Consider the following 26765-nt stretch of genomic DNA (forward strand, 5'->3'; position numbering starts at 1 on the left):
TCTTCTGGGTTTGATGCGTAGGAAGATTAGTGAGAAGAATTAAGTTTTAGAAAATGGAATTTTAAATTTATTCCCACAATCACCCAGTGAAAGTCTTCATAGTTTATTTTAAGAACTAAGAATGTCACAAGTACAGTCAAGAAGGGCATAGGGGAGGTATAGAAACTTAGTGTTTTCCATGGCTTTATGATGAGGTTGTCATGAATTAGTTGACATCTGTGTGTTAGTAAGTAAGCTTCAGTAACTGAGTTTAATACATCCAACCTCTGTTCCCTCATCATGAATACTTCCAAGTAATAATGGGACAATGTGGACTAATTTATGGGTATGATATTCTTTCAGAATTATTAGAATCAGTGTTTGGGAAAGATAGTGGTATCTTAAAACAGAATTGTATGATTCTGGTGTGTGTGTATATATATATATTTTAAATTATGTTTTATTTCAAAATAGTTACAAGCTTATAGAAAAGTTGCAAGAATAGTCAAAGACCTCTCCTTGACTCTGTGCCCAGATTCTCCAATTCTTAACATTTTGTCTCATTTGCTTTATTGCATTTCTTCCTTTTCTACCTCTCCTTCCTTCTCCCTATCTCCTTAACCAGGAATGCATATCAGAATCACCTGGAAAATAGTAAAAAAAAAAAGAAAAAGAAAAGAAAAAGTATGTTCCTCCTGAATGCAAATATCTAGGGCTCAGAACTAAGCAGGTGTATTCTAGAGGAAAAACAGATATATTCCCAGATTATTTGGATATGCACATCAGGTTAAGAATGAGTTCACTATAATACGATAGTTAAGAGTTTATTTTCTCTTGGTGGAGGCAGAGTGGCTCTCAAAATTAGTAGGTTTAGTTGCAGAGCTTTAATGATATATCTGATTATTTTGATTTCAGCCTTTTCAATGTGTTATTATCCCCAGGTTCTGCTGTTTCTGTTGAAAAGTTAGCTGTCGGTATAATTGTCTTTTCTATAGGTAATCTGTTGCTTCTTTCTGCTGGTTTTATAAATCTAATTGTCTTTACTATTCTACATTTTCATTATAAAGTAACTAGATATAAACTCAAACCAAATTCACTGCCATTGAGTAGATTCCGACTCATAGTAACGCTATTGGACAGAGTAGAACTGCCCTCCAGATAGGAGATGCCAACACAGTCTCAAGTGTCCACCAGATACAAGTAGCTCACTCTTCATCAGCATCACTCTCCAACCCATTGTCCAGTCCCTTCCATGTCTGATGAGTTGTCTTCGGGAATGGTTCCTGTCCTGGGCCAACAGAAGGTTTGGGGACCATGACCGCCAGGATTCCTCTAGTCTCAGTCAGACCATCAAGTCTGGTCTTTTTATGAGAATTTGCGGACTGCATCCCACTGATCTCCTGCTCCCTCAGGGGTTCTCTGTTGTGCTCCCTGTCAGGGCAGTCATCTATTGTGGCCGGGCACCATGTAGTTCTTCTGGTCTCAGGATGATGTAAGTCTCTGGTTCATGTGGCCCTTTCTGTCTCTTGGGCTCATAGTTATTGTGTGACCTTGGTGTTCTTCATTCTCCTTTGATCCAGGTGGGTTGAGACCAATTGATGCATCTTAGATGGCCGCTTGTTAGCATTTAAGACCCCAGACGCCACATTTCAAAGTGGGATGCAGAATGTTTTCATAATAGAATTATTTTACCAGTTGACTTAGAAGTCCCCTTAAGCCATAATCCCCCAACCCCCGGCCTTGCTCCGCTGACCTTTGAAGCATTGAGTTTATCCCAGAAACTTCTTTGCTTTTGGTCCAGTCCAGTTGAGCTGACCTTCTGTGTATTGAGTATTGTCCTTCCCTTCACCTAAAGTAGTTCTTATCTACTAACTAATCAGTATATAACCCTCTCCCTCCCCGCCTCGTAACCACAAAAGTATGTGTTCTTCTCAGTTTATACTATTTCTCAAGATCTTATAATAGTGGTCTTATACAATATTTGTCCTTTTGCCTCTGACTAATTTCACTCAGCATAATGCCTTCCAGGTTCCTCCATGTTATGAAATGTTTCACAGATTCGTCACTGTTCTTTATTGATGCGTAGCATTCCATTGTGTGAATATACCATAATTTATTTAACCATTCATCTGTTGATGGACACCTTGGTTGCTTCCAGCTTTTTGCTATTGTAAACAGAGCTGCAATAAACATGGGTGTGCATATATCTGTTTGTGTAAAGGCTTTTATTTCTCTAGGGTATATTCCGAGGAGTGGGATTTCTGGGTTGTATGGTAGTTCTATTTCTAACTTTTTAAGAAAACGCCAGATCGATTTCCAAAGTGGTTGTACCATTTTACATTCCCACCAGCAGTGTATAAGAGTTCCAATCTCTCCGCAGCCTCTCCAACATTTATTATTTTGTGTTTTTTGGATTAATGCCAGCCTTGTTGGAGTGAGATGGAATCTCATTGTAGTTTTAATTTGCATTTCTCTAATGGCTAATGATCGAGAGCATTTTCTCATGTATCTGTTAGCCGCCTGAATATCTTCTTTAGTGAAGTGCGTGTTCATATCCTTTGCCCACTTCTTGATTGGGTTGTTTGTCTTTTTGTGGTTGAGTTTTGACAGAATCATGTAGATTTTAGAGATCAGGCGCTGGTCTGAGATGTCATAGCTGAAAATTCTTTCCCAGTCTGTAGGTGGTCTTTTTACTCTTTTGGTGAAGTCTTTAGATGAGCGTAGGTGGTGGGGGTCCCTGGATGGTGCAAACAGTTAAGCGCTGGTCTTATGGAAAGGTTAGTGGTTTGAACCCACTCAGAGGTGCCTTGGAAGAAAGGCCTGGTGATGTGCTTCTGAAAAGTCATAGCCATGAAAACCCTATGGAACACAGTTCTACTCCGAAACACATGGGATCACCATGAGTTGGAATCAACTTGTTGGCAGCTGGTTTGATTTGGTTAAATAGTTCTCAAGTAAAATGAGCATCCATTACTTAAATAAATCAGTAAAAAGTGAGATACATAGTGCTATGAGAGATAACAACAGGGGAATTTTACCTAGTCAGGGAGCTTAGTGTTGATAATAGTTGAGATTTGAAGGATGAGTAAGAATTAAATCGGTCAGTGGATAAGGGTGGAGAGACTGTACCAGATACACTATGTGGATGGAGGAAGCATGCTAGCATTTTCAGTGTGGTGATACATGATTGATATTATCTGGTATTCTTCAGTAGATTTTTCTTGATTACTGATGATGATAGGAAGTAGTCAGTTTTTAGTTTTTATTTGTGAATCGGATGTTGATGCCTTCAAAAAATTTTTTTATTCCACATGTTATCAGAAATTATATGGTATGTTAAAAAATTTTTTTAATCCCGTCAGTAGTATCTCACATTTACTTTTGACTCTTTGAAAGCACACTGCTTAATATTCATGATTTGATTTTTGACATTTAGATCAGTGAATTAGTTTGAGTAATTTCTGAAATAACTTCTCTTTAAATTATGTTATTAGGAAATTATTAGATAAATTTCTAAATTCATGCTCATCTTAAGTAACAAAATTCTTGAAAGAGGTTATATTTGAAACACTGGGAACAATGTTTTATCAAGAAACAGATTTGTTTCTGTCTCGCAGTATACCTCTATTGAATTCAGGGTGAAAGAACTTATAGGATTTCCAAAATCAGTGTTAATTTTGCCTTGGCCATGGGGGAAAAAAGCTACTTTTTGGGTAGGCTTGTAAGTGCATTTATTAAGATCAAAGACTTGAGAAAGTCAACTTACTAAGGAAAAAAACCAAAACAAAACTGTTCCTCATCAGTCCACTAGGGGATACTCCAGTACTTAGGAAGAAAATCTAGTGAGTAAAAATATCTCTCATATAGTAAAATTACTGCTTTCTGTTTGCTTATATATATTAAAAAAATATATATATATATATTTTAGGGCTGGTCTGCTGCTAATTTGGCAATAATATTTACCTTTAGGAAGAATTTGCTGCACTTTTTAAGTGCAGAGATTCACAGTGTGTTTCTTTGGCCATTTTGTTGGTGTTGCCTCTCACTTCCTTGAGCACTTTGGAAAAACTGGTTATTATATTTTTTCTTTCTTGATACAGGAAAATAATGGTTCTCATTCATTTTATCAGTTGTGTTCTTCCTTGGACGGTCAGAAAAGCTGATATTTGGTTTGAGTTTGTTGTAATTTTCTCCATTATATCATGTATGCTGTTCTAAACATCTATCTTGGAAGCCTGAAATAGGACCTTCGATACATAAAAAGCAGAGGGTAATTCATGCTGCTGTCAAAGGTATTCAACAGAGTTTAATATTATATTGGTTTCTTTCTAGTAATGTAAGTAGATAAAATGCAACGTGACTTAATACTTTAAAGAAAAATACCTAAAAAGTTGAGTACCATTTTTAAAATAGCAAAGTCTCAAGAAAAGAATTTATGCCGTTGTATTTATTAGGAAAAGAGTATCAGACTTAATGTTTCAGGAAACACTTCCTATTTTACCAAAATTTTATTCTTAATTTATTTACTTTCCCAAACGCATTTTTAAAAAATTTCTTCTGTGTGATATGAGTGTACATTTTTTCTGCATAGCATGCGTTTTTTCTTTGCTTGGCATGCAGATACTGAAAGGTTAAGTGAATTGTCAGATTTAACTCATCAATTCACCTAATTTCTGCTATTTATAGGTAAAGCAAATAGGCAAAACAGTGTGTCATTATAACAACACGATTTGGAAAATGGAAAGTCAGGCAGTGTGGTACAGGGATAAGACAAAAAACAAGTGTATTTGTTCAGTGAAGATAAATAATTCAGGAATTACTGAATTTGTTTTAATTACAGTGGGCGATAATTTTATAGGATATTATAGACGTAACAGTTTTGGGTGGAAGGGTTGCTTTTGACATTTCGATACTGAATTTTTTGAGGTTTATCTCCATCTCACTAATGAAACTGGCCAAGAGCTAGAGAGTGGTTGGGATAACTATACCTTTCAGTTGTGCATCTGGACAGGGAAGACTAAGTAGCATGGCCAAAATGCCAGCTGTACGTGTCTGTGGTAGAATGAGAACCAGGGTATTCGTATGGGCCATTTTTCATAACTAGTTCTGTAACTACGAGATGTAGTTAAGTTCTTCCCAGTTATATACAATGACTAATAAATAAGTGAAATTTAACTGGTTCGTATTTTGTTATGTTTTAGCTATAGGGGAAAGGTAAAATGTCGCAGAGTTAACACTGTTATTCTTTTATAATTTGTTTGCAATAAAATATATTTTTCGTAAAGAAAGAAAACATAACAAAATACAGATCATTTATAGTACTTTTGTTTGGGCCCAAACTGTTAATTTTTATATGGCAGTTCCCAGTTGATTGTCAGATTTCCTCCCTAAGTTCCACTGAGGAAGTAATTGTTTTATATTTCAAACAACACTAAATCAACTTTCTTAGTAATTTTGGGGGAAAACTTTATGATGATTTTAATAGAGATTATTTAAATGATGGGGGAATGTGTGTATATAGTTAAAGTGATTTCATACAGAAGGATTAAGCTTGTTTTCTTAGTTATCTAGTGCTGTTGTAACAAAAATACCCCCAACTAGGTGGTTTAAACAAACAGGAATTTATTTTCTCACAATTTAGGAGGCTAGAAGTCTGAATTCAGGGTGCCAGCTCTAGGGCAAAATCTTTGTCTCAGCTTCTCTCATGTTCTTCTTGGTGTTTCTTGGTTCTCACACAGCACCTATCTTTCCCCCATTCTTGCTTGCATGCTTTTGTGCACGATCTTTGCTTTTATATCTCAAAAGTAATTGGGTCAAAACACACCACAATGATGTGTCCTCATTAACATAACAAATAAAACCCTATCCCCAAATAGGATTACATCCACAGGTATAAAAACCAGCTGCCACCAAGTCGATTCTGATTCATAGCAACCCTATAGGATAGAGTAGAACTGCCCCCATTGGGTTTCCAAGGATTTGAACTGCAGACTTTTTTTGGTTAACAGCCGAGATCTTAACCACTGCATCACCAGGGTTCCAAAATGTATATTTGATGCCTGAACAGAGACAGGGGTTAGGATTAACAACATGTATTTTTGGGGGACACAATTCAACCCATAACAGTTGTCGTATTGTCATATAACATCTAATGATATAGAAGAGTTGGAAAAGATCTAAGTATACAGCATTATCTATATTTGAAAATTAAAAAGTGAAACAGTCTAATAGCTGGCAGAAATCAGTGCTTATTCTTTCTAATTCTGGTTTTATGATTCTCTTCCTTTGTGATACAATACACATATAAAGTCTTGGGAAGGCCCTTAGATCTAGTATTGGTAGGTCTAGCATAGGATTTCATCACTATCATTCTGGGTTTTCCTCTTCTGAAAGTGACCTTTTTCATGTGGCCTTCATGTCAGTTGAGAGGAGTACTCTTTTTCAAGAGAACTGGGAGTGACTTCCTGCCTTAGTGGGGGACTAACAAAAAACAACAAACACAAATGGGGGACTAGCTGTGATTAAACGGGGTCGCCATGAGTTGAAATCAACTCTACGGCAGCTGGTTAGTTGTGATTAGAATGGAGAGTGGTTAGTTGCTTTTACTTTTCGTTTCTCAGCCCTTTCCCACCCAACCCCATTCCCAGGGCTAGGTCTTAAAAAAAAAAAAAAAAAAGGTCTTAAGTTCTGCATATACTGGAGCATGTCCTGGAACATTCTTTGTTATTGTTATTTTTGGTGACATGGTTTCTGATAGCAATGTCCTTGACACACAACCCCATAATTAGTTAGTAAAGACATTATTGTACTTGCTGTTGGATGACTTTTTCTCTATGGGAATGAACTCATGGATGTAACACTAACAGCTTCTTAGTGGCAAGGTGATCGCTAGTTGAGATCTAATATGATAAAATAGTAAAGGAACATTTAAGGAGGGAATATTTAGCTTCTTGAGCTCTGAGAAATTTCCAAAGAATCACATTAAAACTCCCAGGACAAAGTGGAAAACTTATATTTTTGCCATTAGTTTTCCACATTTTGAGAATGTAGAATTGAACTGGAAAGTTAATGTGATTCACACATTGTTGTTACTATAAACATTTAAATTTTGTTCAGTTTTGAGAGTTAATACATCTAGTTCAAATTTTAAGAGTTATACATTTAATCTACCTATCCCTCTCTCTTCAGCCACCCAGTTCTCTCCTGTAAAAACGGCATGGGTTGGGGACAGAGTCTGACCTTCTCTCTCTTTACAAGGCGAAAGGAGAATCAAGATCAACAGCCCAAGGCTGATTCCTATGAGGCACAGGTCAGACATGCCTCCTCTGTCCACCAACTTTACCAATTCTGACACCATCTGTCCCTTCCATGGCACTCTCTACTTCTCTGCTGGGTTCAATAATTCATTGCAGTGGCCATACAGAACTCACAGACAATACTCATGATTATAGGGTTTATTAGGTAAGTAACAGGTTACAATTCAGGTCCAGGAACGCTCAGGATAGAATGCTCAGGACAACCTCTTCCCAGCCATGCTGGCAGGCACGCCTGTCTGGTCCCTCGGCCTCTGCCCTGCTCGGGCAAGAATTACAAAGCTCTTTTAGCTCTGCCAATAAGTCCCAGATGCACTCTGCCAGCAAGCCTCCCGCCCAAAGGCACTCAGCTTTCTCACTCCATAGACCAGGAAGCCCACCACGCCATCTCCTGCTGTCTTTTCTCTGCCACGGCTTCTTTCTTTCTCTGTCTGCTGCTTTCAGGAGTTTTTCAGCACATGGATCCCGGGTCCAAAGGACATGCCCTCAGCTCCTGGCTATTCTTCCTTGATGGTGGTAGGATCCTATCTCTGCTCTGGAATTGGCTCTGTTTTAAGGCAAAATTGACCAGTCGCCTTGGTGGGTCACAATTACCCTATTTGCAATGCCCCGCCCAGTCACCTGGATGGGAATTAAAAGACCATGGTGAGAAAGTCCACACAAAAACTGTCCATTGTACTGCATCTTCCCTAGAGGCAATCAATATTCCCAATTTAAATATACTTTAAACATTTATTATTTAAAGCACCTCTTTGGCATGCATGAATAATTAAAGTTGACAACATGGTTTTTAGAATCAGACGCTTTAAATTTTCATTTATTCAACATTTATTATTGAGCACCTATTAGGTACTTTCTTGGTGCTGGGAATAAAGTTGTGAAGAAATTAAAGTCCCTGCCTTCATGGAGATTACATTGTAGTGGGCGGAGATACACTAAATATTTACTTACTATATCATGTGGTGATGAATTCTAGGAAGAAAAATAAAGCTGGGTAAAGGAATAGAGTGATGGGGAGGTGCTGTTTCGGATAGGATAGTCAGAGAAAGCCTTTGGTTGAGTGATGCTTGAGGAGAGAGTTGAGTGATCTGGAGTGAGACTTGCGGGTTTTGGGAGAAAAGCATTCCAGGGAGAGGAACATAAGGGCATATGGTATGATAGAGCACTTTTGCATGGCCTTTCTTGCCATGGTCTTATAACTCCCACCCAAGTGGGATGGTGCAAATAAGGTATATGGAACCCTAACAAGGGGATTGGTCAGTTTTGCCATCCTGCTAGGCTTAAAAGAGAGCCAATTCCATAGCAGGGAGAAGATCCCCCCACCACCAAGGAAGGAGAGCCAAGACCAGAGCATGTCCTTTGCGTCCAGGATCCCCTCACTGAGAAGCTCCTGGAACCAGGAGACTGAGAAAGAGAGAGCTGTAACATTGAAGACAGTGAGAAGTGGTAGCAAAGAAACGGCAGCAGTAGAGACTATGCAGGGGACTTGGCTAGTCCACTGAAAGCTGAGTAGGGTGCCTCTGGGCACTTATTGGCAGGGGCTAAAAGAGCTTTGTAACATTTGCCTGAGCAGGGCAGAGGCTGAGGGGCTAGAGAGAGGCGTGCCTGCGAGCATGGCTGGAAAGAGGCTGTCCTGATGAAAGAACTGTATCCTGAGCGTTCCTGAACCTTAATTGTAACCTCTTGCTTCTCTAATTAACCACATAATTGTGAATATTGTCTTAGAGTTCTGTGTGGCCATTGCAATGACTTATCGAACCCAGCAGAGAAGCAGGAGTGCCGTGGGAGGGACGGGTGGTGTCAGAATTGATACAGATAGGAGAGAGGAGGTATGTCTGACCTCTGCCTCATGGAAATCAGCTTTGGGCTGTTGATCTTGATTCTCCTTTCCCGTGGTGAAGTTAGAGAACAGATGCCTCCACCACACCATTTTTACAGGGCAAAATTCTGGAGATGAGAATATATTTAAAGCTGAGGTATGTATCCTTCTGGAATGGTGGAGAAGACTAGACTGGCTGGAGAAGGATGACCAAGGAGAAGAATGGTAGGAGATGATACATAGAAGGGAAAAGAGGAGTGTGTGGGGGTGAAAGGGAGTAGCTGAGGAGCCAGTTAACATAGGATTTTATTCTGAGTCGGGGGTAGGTTTAAAAACCTCACTCTGGCTGCTCTGTGGAGGCAAGAGTGAAAGCAGAGAGACTAGTTAGCCACAGTACAGTAAAACCTGTGAAAGCCGGAACCTGTGTAAGGCAGAAGCTTGTCAGAGAAGGAAAACTCAAATATTTTCCACTAAAAGGAGAGATAGAAAAGGGGTAAGACTGCACACTGTCAAAGGCGGAAAACGTGTGAGATCCTGAAAAACAAGGCAGTTGAGTTCTGGCTCTCACAGGTTTCACTGTATATCAAGACTGTACTAGACACAGTGAGCTTTATCAAATTTAGTTATTCCCCACCCTGCTCCAGCCCCCAGATTTGACTTACTCTTGAAGAACAAGGGTAGGAAATAAAAGTGAATTCATAATGAATATATTTTTAAATGTTAACTTTAGGCATTGTAGTTAAACTCTAATGATTTAAATTTGTTTGTGTCCCTGAGTATCACTTGCATGTTGAAGAAAGATGGTAAGATTCTGAAAAGGAACTCTAATATAAGTTATATTATAACATGCAATTAATTTTTTTCTCAGGCCTTCTAAAAAATGCTCTGTTGCAAAGTTTTGAGAAATTAAATATTGGGTGCTACTTTTTCCTCTCCAATTTGACTAGATGACATTTAGAATTTGAAACTGCTTTGGTTTCTTCAGCATGTATCAAAATGCTAAAGTATTTTAAAAGGCAAAATCCATAGACTTTAAGCAAACAGGGTGGTAGTGATGAAAATAAATGGAATATAAAAATGCCAACATGTAAAATTTAAACTTTCAGAATGGTGGAATAATGTGCCTGAATTTGTGAGCAAACCTGCTATATTTGATATGGTGGAAAGGAGGTGCAACATAGGAAATAACCTGAAATTTGAGAATTTCAGAACTCTTAATATCTAACTGGGCGAATAGAGGCATTTTGAATAAAAAATGAAATCATGGATAAGGGAGATATGAACACTAAACATGGTAAAGATGTAGGAAATAGAAAAGCAAAATGGACCTGGTAAAGCACACTAAAATATAAATAGTGTTGGAAGGGGAAGAGAAATAGAAAATGAAAGTTAAAGGGAAAGCTCAGCATATTGAGAGTTTAAGAAAATTTTTAAGTAAGAATTGCCAGATTCAGAGTTTAGGGAGCACTTTGAAATGGCTAACAAAGCCATATACACACTCAAAAAGAATACTGACATGAATTCTAAAACTAATAAATTACATACTAACATAGCCAAGAAGGGGATGGATAATTTACTCTTTTTATAAATTCAATGTTGTTGTCTAGATTTCCTAAAATATGATTTAAAAAGAAGTTATTAAAAGTTTCAAGTTGATGATTTAAAAGGCAATTAAAAATTTTTTTAAATTCTTTACAGGAGGAACTTTATGCAGAGAGAGCAGATTTTCATGTGTGTTCTTATTAATACAAGCTTATTATACCTTTTGTTTTTTTGTAAAGAAAGACCAGTTTGACTTTGTACGATGTATGGCTTGTGGAATATTTTAGGACATTCATTCCTATTTTTTTGAGGTACAAATAATTGGAAGTAGATCATCATTGTTTTGCTGGTAAGAACCTTTAGGACACCCAGTTTAACAAGTAGCTAAGCATGTTTTAGTAGCATTTTAATTTGCATACTAGTTTAAATAAATTGAATGGAGAAATATCTTTAAAGCTAGTTTTTTTTTTTATTTTAAATAACTTTTATCACTAAAGTCTTATAGACACTATAATTTAGCAAGCCAGTTTCTTACAGATTTGTAGAAACAGACTTTATTAATTTCCAACAAGAGAATAATCATCGTTTCCCAAACTCTGAAGTAATGAGGTTGTTAATATTATCAATAAATGTTGAAATCTAAAGCAGCCTATTGGCGTATAAATTAATATATATAATGATTCCAGCCAAAGTGAAGAAAAAAAAATAAAGCTGCTTATAACTAAAGTGTGTTCTTTGTGAAGAAGTTGCTTTTTCAAGCAAAGTTTGATGCTAATCAGAGGCAGACATACCCAGCTGTATTGACAGCACCCAACAACAAATATATTTTTGTAATATTGTAACACTTAAGAAAGATGATTGTGACATATATATCCTGTTGATCTTTTCTGTTTGTAAATTTTCTTCTCAATTCTCAATAGAGTATAAATATTTTTTTGTTGAATCTAGCTAAGTTTCAGTTTCCTCGTTTGTAACATGAGTATAATACTAGTGCTTACCTCTCAGGACTTTAAGATTCTATGTAAAGTGCTTGGCACATAAGGAATATTGAGTAAGAACGTAGACTTTCTGAATTCAAATTCTAGCTCAAATGCCACTTACTAGCTTTATAACCTTGTAAAAATTATTTCACCCTTCTTACCTTCTTTGTTCTGTCCTCTTGTGTCTTCCTTTTTTATAAAATATAGCCTGTGTTTGAATCTGAGTCATTTTCTCAGCCTGTTTCATGCTCATAGAAATGTGGGGATCAAAAGAGTTCTTTCCATTTGGTACTGTCTCTGTTCTTTTTAACCTGGCAATGTTTCTGCTAGTAGAGTTTTTGTGAGGGGAGAAGTTACAGCGTGTTCATTTGGTGATACAAGTGAACCAGTACAGAGAAAGAGAAATTGATGATATAGAAGAAATGAGCTGATATCATTGCATTTGATAGAAGTTGAGCTAGTGTACGAGAGAAGGTATTGACTAGAGGTAGCAGTTGTTCATTTATTATAACAAGAAGAAAGGCAGACCATATAGGTGCAGATTCTGATATCATGGGTGGATATAGTGCTGGTAATCCCTGGAAGTTTTCTTCTAATTGCTTTAATTTTCTAAGCAAGGTCATCAGCTGACAGTGAGAAAGGAGGTGGGTACAGAGGTATTAGATGCTTGTGAAGAGAGAACATGTAATTGTCATCCAGGGAAGTGGGAGAGTAAATGATTAGAAATTAAAGTGTGAGTAGTAGGCAATGTTAAGGACCCATTTGAAGTTACCCTACCCGTTGCCATCGAGTCAATTCCAACTCATAGTGACCCTATAGGACAGAGTAGAGTTTCCAAGGAGTACTTGTGGATTTGAACTACAGTCCTTTTGGTTAGCAGCCATAGCTCTTAACTACTATGACACCAGGGTTTCCCGTTTGAAGTTAGAGGTCATGAATTAAAAGTGAGGCCAGTCAGCTTGGTTGCATATTGGGTTTTTTTTCCTAGCTACATTTATTTCAGGTGGAGAACAGTCAGAGTTGGATTTAACCAGCCTTGTGGTTTTGCAAAGTGAGTATGTCCAAGCAAAAGCAGAGTAAGTACGAGTGGTAATAATGGAACTTAAGCTGGGTAAGGAGAGATGGGAGAAAAAGATAGTTGAGTCAGTAGATTAGAGGTCCTGATGGGGTTGAATGATCGTAAGAGTTCATGTACTAGAAGGGATGAGCTAGAATGTTAGAAAATGGTATTCAAAAGTGGTTGCAGGTAATTGAGATTCTTGCAAGGGTACTTTAGTTTGTGTGACTGAGGTAGGGTTACATTTAGTTCTTTGATCTTCACAGCAGCCCTATGATGTAGGTATTGTAAGTATCATTACTCATGTTTTATAGATGAGAGAACTGAAGCTTGTAGAGGTTGGGCAATTTCCCAGTGGTCGCAAAGCAAATAAGTTGGCTACCTACCTAGGACTCAGACTCTATTACTTTCATTCTCAGTACCCATTCTTTCTACTATACTACATCAATTTTCTGAAAAGTTAGTGACTTGTTATTTCCCTCTCTTTGAACCTGAATAGTAATCTCAGGCCATGACTTTTGAGACTTATACATGTACAAAATTATTTTCCTCCTAACTTTGGGATAAGAGTGATGTTAGAGGAATTCATTGCTACTATTGTCACCTAACTGATTTTAATGAAAACACACATACACAGTAGGAGGCTTAATTATGACCGTTTTGTTTAAAACTCTTTTTTGTAAGGGCGCTTAAGGTGGGTGGGCGACAGGACATGTAGGAATGTACTATTCTTTCAGCAGCATGCCTGGGCAGACAGCTGTGCTGTTAGAATGTGTCTGCCCAAACCCATGTGCATTCTTTATGGTGGCAGTGAGCACCATTGCAAGCCTCTCGGATAGGGCGGTAACTATTGGATGATTGGATAATGTCCATTTGGGATATGATCCCCCCGTCCCCCATTAAATAACCATCATCATGCTTTTTTTTTTTGTATTCTTACTTATTTAGCTTCCTTTGGGGGGGGGTGGAGACAGACTTTAAAGCATTCTTTAAATGTGAATGAAGAATGAAGAAATTATAATTTAATATGATGTGAACTAATATTTACCATCTTTAATGTTGATCAGAGTAAAAAAATGGTATGCCTAAATTTCAGGTAACATTTTAACATGCTCTAGTTTTATTTTGTTGGCATAATATTCTGTTTAAAATATGAGTACATGTAGTCCCTCCCTTAAGATGGGGTTCTGTTCCAGCGACTCGGTTGTAAGTCAGTTCTGATGTAAGCCAAATACCTTTTTTTTTTTTTAAGATTTCATTATTAGTGTCTTTATAAACCTAATCTTTATTTGTCTTTGAGGTTTGGAAACATTACATATGAATATCTGTGACATCAGGAAATTATGTGCTGCAACACTGTATGTAGGACACATTACTAACGATAAGATGTACGAAAAAACAGATGGTCTTAAGTGCAGTTCCTTGTAACTCAAATAAGTTCTAATTTGGGGACTACCTATAGTTCCCTGGGGATGACCTTTATCCCCTTTGGCTAGAGAAACTCCCCTCTCCGCTACCACTACTCTGTCTCCTACTAATACTGGTACTGAAACTTTTTAACCACTAGAATGGAGTCTGTGATGACAGAACAAGGTGTAGAGAGGTGGTAGAATTTAGCAGCTGATCCTCTCTCATGTGATATTGGTGGAACATGAGGGCATACCAACTTCTTTCTTCCTTCCTTCCCCTCTGGAGCCTTCATGCCAGCTCCTCAGAGAAAATATATAGGAAAACCTGAGTCAGGGTGTGTCTTAGTTATCTAGTGCTGCTGTAACAGAAATACCGCAAGTAGATGGCTTTAACAGAGAAATTTATTTCCTCACAGTAAAGTAGGCTAAAAGTCCAAATTCAGGGCATCAGCTCCAGGGGATGGCTTTCTCTCTCTGTTGGCTGTGGAGGACGGTCCTTCTGGTTAATATTCCCCTGGACGGGGAGCTTCTCTGTGCAGGAACCTCGGGTCCAAAGGATGGGCTATGCTCCCAGCACTGCCTTCTTGGTGGTATGAGGTCCCCCTGTCTCTGCTCGCTTTTCTCTTTTATATCCCAAAAGAAACCAGCACAAGACACAGTCTAATCCTGTAGATTGAGTCCTGCCTCATTAATACAGCTGCTACTCATCCCCTCAAGTTAATATCATAGAGGCAGGATTTACAGCACATGGGAAAATCCCATCAGATGACAAAATGGTGGACAGTCACACAATACCAGGAATTGGAGCCTAGCCAAATTGATACACACATTTTTGGGGAACGCAATTCAATCTATGACATTCTACTCTTTGGCCCTCCAAAAATCACATCCTTGCAACATGCAAAACATATTCACCCCATCATGTCATAGCAAAAGTCTAAAATTCCAAGTCCAAAATTCAAAAATTCCTCTTCATCTGTGAAATCTAGAATACAAGTTATCTGCTTCCAAAGGTACAATGGCAGAACAGGCACAAGCTAGACATTTCCATTACAAATGGGAAAAACTGGAGGGAGAAAAGGGATAACAGGCACCAAGCAAGTCAGCAGAAATCATTATATTAGCCCTCAAGGCTTTGAAAATAATCCTCTGTTCCCTGAGACCATTTACACACCGCCTTGCCCTCCAAAAAAAAAAACCCCAAACCCACTGCCATCGAGTCAATTCTGACTCATAGCGACCCTATAGGACAGAGTAGAACTGCCCCATAGAGTTTCCAAGGAGCGCCTGTGGATTCAAACTGCCGACCGCTTGGTTAGCAGCCATAGCACTTAACCACTACACCACCAGGGTTTCCCCCTGCCCTCCAGGCTCTAGATATTGGCTACACTCTCCGGATTCTGAGTGGAGACCCCTCGGCCCTGGGCTTCAGCTCTGCCTTCCATGCCAACTGGGACAGCAGCTCTGCTCCCTTGGCTTTACTTAGTCACACCATTCTAGTCCACCTGAGTGGCGACTCCACCTTTAGAAACACCAGAGGCAATGGCCTCACTCTTTGAAACCCCAGAGGTCGACATGATGCCTTTTGAGACTGAGGCAGCTCCGCCTTCTGTGTTTCTTGTCACTTCTGCTTCCTGGTTCTTTGGCCTCACGCCCACATCTGCTCTGCTGGGGCAAGTGTTCCAAAGTTCTGTAGCTCCACCAGTAAGTGCCTGGAGGCACCCCACTCCTCCAGGAAGCCTCCTGTGCACAGGCAGTCAGCTCTCTCACTCCATGGGTTGGCTCCAGTGCTGTCTGGTGCTAGCCTCCTGGTTCTGCTGCTGCCGGTCCTCTGCTGCTGTTTCCCTCCGTCTGTGCCTTCTCCATTGTTAACAGTTCTCCTCGCTTTCTTCTGAGTCTTCTATCCATTCACAGTTTCAGAGCTGCTTCCAAACTTTAGGTATCTGTTAGAGCAGCACCCCACCTTCTTGGTACCAAATTCTGTTTTAGTTATCTGTTGTTGTTAGGTGCCGTGGAGTTGGTTCTGACTCATAGTGACCCCATGCACAACAGAATGAAACACTGCCCAATCCTGTGCCATCCTCACAATCATTGTTATGCTTAAGCCCACTGTTGCAGCCACTGTGTCAGTCCATCTTAATGAGGGTCTTCCTCTTCTTGGCTGATCCTCTACTTTACTAAGCATGATGTCCTTCTCCAGGGACTGATCCCTCCTGACAACGTGTCCAAAGTATGTAAGATGTAGTCTCACCATCTTTGCTTCTAAGGAGCACCCTGGCTGTACTTCTTCCAAGACAGATTTGTTCGTTCTTTTTGGCAGTCCGTGGTATACTCAGTATTCTTCACCAAAACCACAATTCAAAGGCATCAGTCTTTCTTCGTTCTTCTTTATTCATCATTCAGCTTTTGTATGCATAGGAGGTGATTGAAAACATCATGGCTTGGGTTAGGCGCACCTTAGTCTTCAAGGTGACATCTTTGCTTTTCAACACTTTAAAGAGGTCTTTTGAGCAGATTTGCCCAATGCAATGTGTCTTTTGATTACTTGACTGCTGCTTCCGGAGGTGTTAATTGTGGATCCAGGTAAAACGAAATCCTTGACAACTTGAGTATTTTCTTTATCATGATGTTGCTTATTGGTCCAGTTGTGAGGATTTTTGTTTTCTATATGTTTTTTGGGGTGTAAACCGTACTTAAGGCTGTGGTCTTTGACCTTCATCAGTAAGTGCTTCAAGTCCTCTTCACTTTTAGCAAGCAAGGTTGTGTTAACCTGCATAATGCAGGTTGTTAATGAGTCTTCCTCCAATCCTGATGCCTCGTTCTTATTCATATAGTCCAGTTGCTGAGATTATTTGCTCAGAGTACAGATTGAATAGGTATGGTGAAAGGATACAACCCTGTTATCTAGTTATCTAGTGCTGCTACAACAGAAATACCACAAGTGGGTGGCTTTAACAAAGAAATTTATTTGCTCACAGTAACCACCAAAAAACCCATTGCTGTCTAGTCAATTCTGACTCATAGCGACCCAATAGGACGGAGTAGAACTGCCCCACAGGGTTTCCAAGGAATGCCTGTTGGATTCAAACTGCCTACCTTTTGGTTAGCAGCTGTAGCATTTAACCACTCTGCCACCAGGGTTTCCCCTCACAGTAAAGTAGGCTAAAAGTCCAAATTCAGGGCATCAGCTCCAGGAGTAGCCTTTCTGTCATTGTTGGCTCTGGAGGAAGGTCCTTCTCATGAATATTCTCCTGGATTAGGAGCTTCTTCGTGCAGGAACCTCAGGTCCAAAGGACCAGCTGTTCTCCTGGCTCTTGTTTCTTGGTGGTATGAGGTCCCCCTGTCTTTCTGCTTGCTTCTGTCTTATATCTCCAAAGAAACCAGCTGAAAACACAATCCAGTCCTATAGATTTAGTCCTGCTTCATCAATGCAACTGCTGTCCATCCCCCCGCATTAGCATTATAGAGGCAGGATTTACAAATAGAAAATCACGGCAGATGACAGAATGATGGGCAGTCACACAATACCGGAAATCATGGCACAACCAAATTGATACACACATTTTTGAGGACCACAGTTCAATCCATGACAGGGTGTATACAATTCTGATCTCGTTAATTCCTTGCTGAACAGCTTTCATTGCTTTCCTACCATCATCAAGATGAGATCCAAACTCCTTAGCAGAGTATCCAAGGCATTCATAATCTGGTGCCTGCCCTTTCCCGTATGTGTTCCTTAGGCTCTAGCAATACCAAAACATATGCCGTTCTCTAAACATGGTTTATGCCTGGCATATAGTAGACGGTCAAGAAATATTTCTTGAATGAATGAATATATTGCAGTTGTGCTTTTTTTTTTTTTTTACATGCTAACATGCTAATTTTTATTCCATGGCTAACTCTTTCCTTTAAGACTCAGGCCAAGAATCTTCTTTCAGGAGACCGTTTCTACTTTATCTACTTGGTAAACAAAACATTGAGGCCACATCTCTGTTATAAGAGCTGATTTATTCTTTTGTTTCTCTCGCTAGTTTGTGAGGTTCTTAAGGGCCAGGAACCATGTCTTATTCATTTTAGCACTCCTAGCTGTGAACTTGTTCTTCGTAGGCAGTTTGTATTTTCAGAAAGCCAGTGAAGTAGCTGTTGCTCTAACCGTAATGTTATATATTGAATAGTCCTAAATTTTTTAATTTTGTTTCCTTGCCTTACCAAGGTGAAAATTGCATAGAAACTTGACTTATGAAATGATCGGTATGCTGAGAATATATAACAGTCCTAAATAGTATAATGTTTACTACTATTATAATAAGTATAATAGCTTACTATTAAAATTAAGTATACTAGCTTATTCTGAGATTGGGATGTTGGGTAGCAAGAATTACGGACTTCGCTTTAACTAAGTAGAAAAGGTTATGTAAGTCTTACCCTTCTAGATCAGACACTTGAGTTTGTACAGTTTAAACCGGTGACTCATTTTACTGCTGCGTTCCTTCTTAAGATGGAACTATTGTTAGTACAGTTGCATTTCCTAATTTCCCCTCTCTTTTCATCAGCGTTGCTTTTCTTTTCTAGTCTGATGTCAAAATCTGGGTATTTCTTAGAATTAATGACTTAGTCAGTGGGTGATACATTATTGTTCCCATGAGAAGACTGTATTTTAGATGTTCTTCCTTTTTAAAGTCCAGAATCTTAACCATTTTACTGTAAGTTTTGATTCCCTCTGTTCCTAATTTTAGTTGTGAAATCATTTAGGTGAAACAATAGTCAAGGTAAGTATAAACATACTAAAAATATGTTGGCTTTTTTGGGCAGGAATCTAAGTACTATGAAGATTTATTATATAAACAATTGTGTGAAAATCCAAATTTATTTAGATAAATTTTTAAATTAATAAATTAGGTTTTGGGATCGAGGACATCTCTGATCACTTTTTTTCCTAGTGCAGGCTACCTCCTGCATGTCTGAGCTACCTGCCCACAGCAGATCAGCTTTTTGGGATTCACTCTTAGGAGATAATTCCACCTATGTGGTCGTTAACTAGTTATATGACCTTGGGGAGTCTCGTCACTGCGGTTTTTATATTTCAGTTATCTTATCCTTGAAAGTAGAGGTTGAGTTAGATAATCTATAAAGTTTTTCCTGTCTCTGAAATTTATGACTTGGTACTTAAGGTGAATTGCCATGGTGCTCACACTTGCAGTGCTTTTGCCCCCTCCGCCTCCCTGTCCCCCCCTTTTTTAAAGAGTAATTTAACTATACAGTGGGAGACTCTCTATGCCTGGGAGATTCTGAATGCCTGGATACAAATGTACCCAAGTATCCAAATGCCTTCTAGTTCTTGTTTGTTAGATATGAACCATTTTATAAAAGTTAGTTTTTCAAAGGCTTTTTCAGGTATATCTATATTGAAAAATCATGTATTAATTTTTAGAATTAATTTTATTAATTTGGACTATGGGTATTAAAAAATCTATGGTTAACTTAATCATAAACTGGGCAGAAAGTTGCCTTTTGCATAATCCGTGTCAAAAAGATCTGGCTAAACACTATTCCACATCAGTTATATCATATATAATAGCATACTAAATGAAATAGCTAACATATAAAAAAGCTGGCAGTTTTAAAGAGTAGCACAATTTGCGTAGAGACAATTGTCTCTAGATGTTTAAAGAAAGCTTGAAGTAAAGGAGAAAAAAAGGAACCGAGAGTAATGACAATTTCCAGCCTGAAAGAATAGAGGTGTGTTTAGTTGGCATATGAGCAAGGGCTTAAGTCAGTACAAGCTTTAATATATTTATTATTTTTAATACATTTATTCTTTTGAGTAAAATTTTGACATGTAGGAACTTGAACCATTTATTGCCAAAATTTGTATATTCTATTCAATGTAGTTATATCCCTACTGATAAATAGTGCAAGTATATTTGCGTAACAGCTCAAATACATACCACAGTGTATTACATAGAGGACGCATACAATGAGTAGGGAATTGGTGATTCTGCCAAGCCAGAAGTCCTGCGTCACCATGTTACGGGCATTCTGTTAGAAGGCTGTGATGCTTCAATAGGCCATAATGAGTGGAGGAAAAGAAGTTTTAGTGGGAATTTTCTCTTAGCTGCTAATGAATGAACAGGGAGAAGATTATGAGTAGCCCTATTTCCTGACCAAAAAGACACTTTTAAATTGATTATGTATCTTGTTAATGCAAAGTCTATGTCAGCTTTGCAAGTAGAGGGCTACCTTTTATGTAGATTTTAAAAATCAATTTTAGTACCTACAGTTTATCAGATAGCCCCTGCATTTTTAGATTTATGAAAGGTTTTAGCCCATTCTCCCCTCCTCAGTGAATTAAATTAATTGCAGTTAAATTAAATGAATTAATTACAATTAAATTCCAGGTTACTTAACTTTTTATTTATCGGAGTTTCAGTGGATAAGGAAAGAAGCCGTGTTAACAATTTACTTCCCTTCTGAATTTTGTCCTTAGTCTCAGGGCAAGGTACTCAAAAAGGATAGCCTCCCTGAGGATGACGGTACTTGGCAGGGGATGGTATGTCATGACTATTCTTGGAACTTGAGTTGGCTGTTTCTGTGCCTCTTTGGCAGAAGCCAGAAGGGTTGGGTTGGATCTCTGGGCATCTTTGGAATAATCAGGATGCTTAGTGTAGCAGCCTCGCTTGTAACCAGGGCTCTGTCCTCTTAGTGTTTTTAATCCTTATTCTTGTCAGAAACAAGAACCTGCTCCTCACTAGTCCATCTCTTCCTCTAGGCTAGGGTGTTAAATTAAAGCTTATTTTTCTGTTGATTCACTTGCTCCTAAATTGGCACATCAGAAGCAGAATTTTACTTCTCATAAATGCTCAACTGCCTGCATTATTTCTTAGGATAGGAAAATATAACAATAATAAAAACTAAAACTGTTGCTAATAACAGCTTTATTACTTTTGTTTTCTTGAATAGCATTTGAATATGTCAGACATTTGCCTTTATCTCCCAAGGTGAGATGCTCTTAGAACTCTAAGAAATCTTTTATGCATATAGGTAATAATGATAATTGATTTTCGATCAACTTCTTATAACCTCTTTTGACTGTAGAGACTATGGTAAGAATATGTGTAGCCTGTAATCTCCTTTATTAGTTTGCTTCATCATTCCCTTTCATCAGCCTGTAAGTCTCACTGCCTGGGGCATGAGCTCATATTCCCGTTTATTAGACTTACAAGACAATGGTATGCCAGACAGTAGTAAAAACCTCCTGAGACAGATCTCCTAGTCTGCTAGGAGACTAAAATTAAAAGCTAGATGTCTACTCCTTAAGGTCATCCATTTAAATGCCCAGTTTCTAAAAGGAGAGCAGTCTTCCCCCTCCTCCCCGCAAATCTACCCTCCAGGTAGCTAATTTATTTCTTTAAGGTAGCTTCAAACTGTACTCATAGACTGACCTAATAAAGCCACCAGATGTTTACCAAGCTTTTACTATTGTGAAATATTCTTGGCAGTGGAAGTCTAGGCTCTACCAGCTCCAGGTCACTGGTGGTGGCTTTTGTGTTCTGAGGCTGGGCTGGTAACAGAAGGCCCATTCAAGGGATCTGAGAAATAAGATAAAGGAGCTAGCTGGACATCTGTCAGCCTGGCCTAACATCCTGCCCCTCTTTATTTTCTCTCTAGCACTGGCATCCACAACTCCCTGTTTCCGCTGTGACCCTGTATGTTTTCTACTTTGCCCAACTGTGCCAAAAAACAAACAAAAAAAACTACCTCTTATCTTTTCTCCTCTCTTTGAAATAAAAGGTGCTCTAAGAAATTTCCCAGAGAGTAACAAAGGGTAAAAGACTAAGAGGAGGTCAAGGAATTAGTTCCCTTTTATATTTCTCACCTTTTTCTTTTTGCTTAGAACAATAGGAAAGCTAAGCAGGTATAAAAAAAAGTTGTAGCTTTTAAGACTGCACTGTGGAGTGAATGAACACACACACACATATTTAAAAGTATTTCAAACTCATTCCCATGTGTACATCCGGGTGCAAGGGTAGGATCTATAGAGTTATCAGTGAAGAATATGAAAGAGGAACTATAGTACTGGAAAGGTTTTGGGTTTATCGTGAGTCTGCAGCTGTTGGAGGTGGGGAGATCTCTCATTCCTTTACCCAAGGTATGGAGGTAGGACGATAATAACATATTGTAGGTAGAGAAGGTAGATTGGATCCACAATCAATGCCCATGGAAATAGAAGTCAAGAAATCAAATGATGTATTGCAAATCTGGTGCAAAAGAGCTCTTTAAAGTGTTGAAAAGCAAAGATGTCACTTTGAGAACTAAGGTGCACCTGACCCAAGCCATGGTATTTTCAATTGCCTCATTTGTACGCGAAAGTGTAAATAAGGAAGACCGAAGAAGAATTGATACCTTTGAATTATGGTATTGGCGAAGAATATTGAATGTATCGTGGACTGCCAGAAGAAGGAACAAGTCTGTCTTGGAAGAAGTATAGCCAGAATACTCCTTTGAAGCAAGGAGGGTGAGACTTCGTCTCATATACTTTGGACATGTTATCAGGAGGGACCAGTCCCTGGAGAACAACATCATGCTTGGTAAAGTAGAGGGTTAGCAAAGAAAAGGAAGACCATCAATGAGATAGATTGATACAGTGGCTGCAACGATGGGCTCAAGCATAACAATTGTTAGGATGGCACAGGACTGGGCAGTGCTTCGTTCTGTTGTACATAGGGTCACTATGAGTCAGAACTGACTCAGTGGCATCTAACAACAACAACAGAGGAAGTAGGGGAATGAAAATGTTCCCAGGGCCTGCAGAGTCCAAAAAAAACCCCAGCCTGTTGCCATCCAGTTGATTCCGACTCATAGTGACCCTATAGGACAGAGTAGAACTGCCCCACAGGGTTTCCAGGGACCATCTGGTGGATTCAAACTGCAGACCTTTTTGGTTAGCAGCCGTAGCTCTTAACCACTACGCCACCCGGGTTTCCAGAGCCTGAGCGATTGGGTGTGGAAAAGTCAGAGGGAGACAAAAGAAGAGAGCCTGTTGGGAGTGAAGGGAGGCTTTTTAGCTGCTTATAAGGCATATACATAAAAAGTGGTGATTCAACGGCACTGGGTACCTTTTTTTTTAATCTGCTTACTTAAAATTTGATGTATTTATTAATAAGGTAAAATCCTATTAAAAATGCTAGTTTACTAGTGTATTTAAAATCATTTTCCTTGCAAGAAGTATCATATTTGAGTATAAAAAAAGAATTGTTCAGCTTTTTTATATCACATAGCCAGTCAGTGTTCAAATTTCATTTTTTTTTTTGTTGAGTGTGTTTGAATTAGTATCCAGGTAATTAGTATCCACATCACAATGATATATTTCATATTAATGTGATTGGGTACTGGGCTGGGTAATGTAATATTTAACAGTATGATATATAATGTAATTGATATGTATCTTAACTCTTTTTTGATCTGTAGGTTCTCTACTCTTGATACTATTTTGAGCAAAGTAAAGGGCTATGTTGTTTCTAAAATGCCATTAAAAAGCCATTCTAGCTTCAAAAATTTTTGCTATGTCACTATAATTGTATGAGCTATTTCCTAGAACATACGTCCCAAATTATTTTTCATTGTGCTTTAGGTGAAGGTTGACAGAGCAAATTGGTTTCTCATTCAATAGTTTATATACAGATTGTTCCGTGACATTGGTTGCAGTCCCCACAATGTGTCAGGACTCTCCCCGTTACCACCCTAAGTTTCAAAATATTTCTCGATGGCTTTGGAAGAATCCTAAAACTGTTGTGTAATGTAAATACGCATATGTTTTTTTTTTTTAATCTAAAATTTTCTTTATACGTTATGATTTTTAATAGTTTTGAAATGTCCAGACAGAGCTTGTTATACCCATACTTTACAATGCACAGTCCTCTGTAATATTTTTGCTGGACATTTAGATACTTAATTTAGTATCTTCAGAAGACATTTGCTTACTTTTAGGCCAGATTTAAAACAGAGCTAGCCCATGTGTATTTATAATAAGTGATAGGATAACCGACCATGGCATAATTTAAAAGCACCAGCAATGTCTCCCTGCCTACTTGTTAATGCTTAAAATTCTTCCTTTGAGGCATTTATTATTTTATTTTGGGAGAGGGGGTGGCATTTTTTTTTTTTCAGGTTTAATTAATACACTTCATTTTTCTTGAATAGAAACCACTGTGTAATGGCCACTGCTGGAGCCTGGGTCCTCTGCTCAAAGACTCTGGTGTGGGTTTATACAAGGTGTTCAGTGAATTCCTGGGAGGCAGACTTGGTGAACAGATCTCTTTCCAGAGGTCTGAGGTGAGATCGCTGTAGGTTTTGGTTATGGCATCAAAGGTGGCCTTGGCGAAGTTCCCACAGTGGCAGTGCAGCCCCTCACTGAGGTATAGTAGCCCTCAGTGCTGGCCACCAGCAGGAGCTTCTTGGGCACCGGGCAGAGATGATGATGCTGGTGCCTCTGGGCCCTGGGATGAGGCCCACCAACACAGAGCACCAGTGGCTGTTGCCTTGCAAGGAGCAGCGTGGGGCTCACTGATCTTGCTCCCCCAGTCACTGCACAGGGATGATGGAGAGCTTGGCCAGGATGATGGGGGCCACCTCCTTGGAGCACTTAACGCCCAGGCCGATGTGGCCATTGTAGTCCTGATGGCACTGAATGCCTTGAGCCTGGTCCATTGGCCAGCATGCATCTGCTTTTGAGCTGGTATGAGTTTCAAAACCTTGTCCTTAATTTAGGGACATCTCCAGGAAATTAGTCAATGGTCTCAGACTCCTTGATGGGCAGGGAGAAGAGATAGCACTCCCCCAGGAAGTTGATCTTCATGTCCTTGATCTGGTCCAGCTTGGTGACCAGGAGCCACTTCTTGTCCCCAGCCTTGCCTCCGTCAGCCTTGCAGCCTCGGCCCAGATTATAGCCACCACCCTGGTCCTGGATGCTGCTTCTAAAGCCTCGGGGGAAGCAGGTGGGGCCTCCCATCCCAGGGTCCCCAGGTGCTTGGGCCATTTTTCTTCACCAGCATCATCAGGCATTTATTTTTAACTATTTCTTTGCCGGGGGGTGGGGGGGGGACGTTAAATTCATTGCCATTAACATCCTAATACAAGTTTATTACCAGATAATCATACTAAAGCTCTAAAGCACAGTTCTGGACCTGAAAGTGAACACCCACAACCTTTTATACCTTCTGAGTAAACTGAAATCTGCCCTCCCCTACCCCTATTTCTACCTTTGAGTCAGAGATAAAATCACTTGAGTCCTTTAGGTAGAAAACAGGCTGGTTTGGAACAGCGTGTATGTACATACAGAGAGTGGCAGGAGTATCATGAGGGGTTAAAGTCCTTAGGAGACAATAGGGCAGATTAAGAGAGGTTAGGAAAGGAGGGTGCTGGTCAAGGCTGACTTTGGAATCTTCTCTAGGACCAGACCTGATTACTGTTTCTTAAAGTGTATACCAACTTTTATTTCTAGTCTTTGCTATTTGAAAATGCTGATAGCCTATTATGATTTTTCAGGTGAATTATTGGCCATGAATTATTTTAGGCTCTAGCTCTGCGGATTAGTTTTAGTGAGGAGAAAGGTATTTATTTGTGGTCTCCATTGTGATTTGTCTTTTTCTTGGGAAACTATCACATAAATCAAAAAGGAACATCTGTGTTCCTAACAATGTTAGTCAGGCTTGCATTTTTTTTTTTTTTTTTTTTCCTCCCATCAATGATTTGATTGTTCTTATTCAGAAATGAGAAAAATTTTGCAGGAGTTTTTTGGGTATGTGAAAACATGACCATGAAAACCCATTCTTTGAAGTTTCACAGAGTTCTTTACAGAATTTTATTTCTATTTCTTTGTACCTAAGTGTGGCATAGTTAAGTAGATACACTTTATTTCATAACAGTATAAAATGAACTTATTTTAACCAGATTTCTAAGTTAGACTTTAAACTCCTCGAGAGCAGGGCCTGTATATCTTTAAATCTTTGTATCCCCATACCTGTTGCCCTCAAGTCAATTCTGACTCTTAGCGACCCTATAGAATAGAGTAGAACTGCCCCAAAGCGTTTCTAAGGCTGTAATCTTTATGGAAGCAGATTGCTACATCTTTCTCCCAAGGAGCATCTGTTGGGTTTGAATCTCCCAACCTTTCAGTTTGCAGCCGAGTGCTTAACCACTGCACCACTAGGAATCTTTTGCTACCCTATAGTATCGAGCAAATAGTAAAACCCTGCTGTAAGTAGGGTCCAAAATGTGGTATATGTTATTATCAGTGTGACCCTGCATAGATTGTCAGCAGTTTTTAGAGCCATTCACCAGTCGTGATAAATCAGAACTGTAGCCCCTTGGACAGAGTAGTTGTTCAATTTTTTTTGAGTGAATGAGAATTTATATTAATGCCAATTCAAATTATTAAAGTTCCCACTTTCCATATAATTCTTTGTTATTCTCAAATACAACTGTGTTGGGGTTTTGTATTATGCTTTTTTTTAAAGGAAGGCATTGTTTAATGTCTGGTCACAATGACTAAAATAATCTGCCTTTGTTACCAAGTTTTTCTGTAGAGTTGGTTAGAATTAAAACTATATATATTCTAAATTTTTATGTGCTTTAGGTAAAGTTTACAGCACAAATTAGTTTCTCACT

The 26765-nt window shown here is 38.9% G+C and overlaps 1 protein-coding gene and 1 pseudogene across 8 annotated transcripts in view; one reads left to right on the top strand and one right to left on the bottom strand.

Moving 5' to 3' along the window:
• The window catches only part of ABL2 (ABL proto-oncogene 2, non-receptor tyrosine kinase), a 119199-nt gene that overhangs the window by 39637 nt on the left and 52797 nt on the right, over positions 1 to 26765 (top strand). The window contains exon 1 of one of the 8 annotated variants that reach the window (XM_064276582.1): positions 2459 to 24431. The exons of 5 other annotated variants lie outside the window; for them this stretch is intronic. The gene's annotated coding sequence lies outside the window, so the exon portion shown is untranslated. Of the gene's footprint in view, positions 1 to 2458; positions 24432 to 26765 lie in introns of those variants that run through there. 2 more of the 8 variants (XM_064276584.1, XM_064276587.1) reach the window with 2 other exon arrangements.
• LOC104846002 (small ribosomal subunit protein uS5-like) lies at positions 24273 to 25341 on the bottom strand (annotated as a pseudogene).

Source organism: Loxodonta africana, chromosome 25, assembly GCF_030014295.1.
Source record: "Loxodonta africana isolate mLoxAfr1 chromosome 25, mLoxAfr1.hap2, whole genome shotgun sequence".
Taxonomy (NCBI): domain Eukaryota; kingdom Metazoa; phylum Chordata; class Mammalia; order Proboscidea; family Elephantidae; genus Loxodonta; species Loxodonta africana.